Below are 888 nucleotides of genomic sequence, written 5' to 3' on the forward strand. Positions count from 1 at the left end.
ATAAAAGAGACGTGTCACCTCTCATACAAATGGAGTCTTTGGTACTGCATAACTCTGAAGGTATACATGCCAGAACATTGAAATTCAGTAAGCAGTTACATGAAGTCAATCCCTAACACCACCAACAAAATGTGGAATTAGGAAAAAGGGGGGCGGGGGCCGTACAAACTGCCGCCGTTAAACAAATTTATTAGCTTCAGTCATCTACATCTTCTATAAAAATCAAATTCTGTGTGTGTGTTCCCTATGGAGACGTATTTCTCACACCTCAATCATCACCTAATTTTGGTTATAGGTTCCTTCGACCAAGACGAAGGTTTTTCATATTTCATATTTCAGAATTAAGAATTTGAAATTAAAATTTTTTTTGGCTATGCCAACGAGCAATCTTAGCTCCCAAAAATGATCATGTTAACAAAATCAATGATCGCATTCAAAACCAAATGCCTGGTGAAATCACGAAATATAAATCGATCGACACAGTTACAGATGAAGATCAAATTGTGAATTATCCAATTGAATTTCTAAACTCTTTAGAACCACCAATCATGTTTCTTCGGAATTTAGACTCACCAAAATTATGCAATGGAACCAGACTTTGCGTTAAGAAATTAATGTCGAATGTAATCGAAGCAACGAAGGACAATCACTTACTGTTGCAGAGAATTAAATGTAGAGAGCCCATGCTTTTTCCCATGGCCAGCTATATGTTGCTGGCTCTAGAGTTGGAACGCTAAAAAATGTCTTTATCTTTGCGCCGAGCGAAAAAACCAAAAATATTGTGTACCCACTTGCATTACAATAAGGTACAATAATAAAATGTTTTAAACGGAAATTTCATCAAATATGCGTACATAATTCAATTCAATTTACAGAACAATAAAATAA

Source organism: Eurosta solidaginis, chromosome 2 (assembly GCF_040869045.1).
Source record: "Eurosta solidaginis isolate ZX-2024a chromosome 2, ASM4086904v1, whole genome shotgun sequence".
NCBI classification, from domain to species: Eukaryota; Metazoa; Arthropoda; class Insecta; order Diptera; family Tephritidae; genus Eurosta; species Eurosta solidaginis.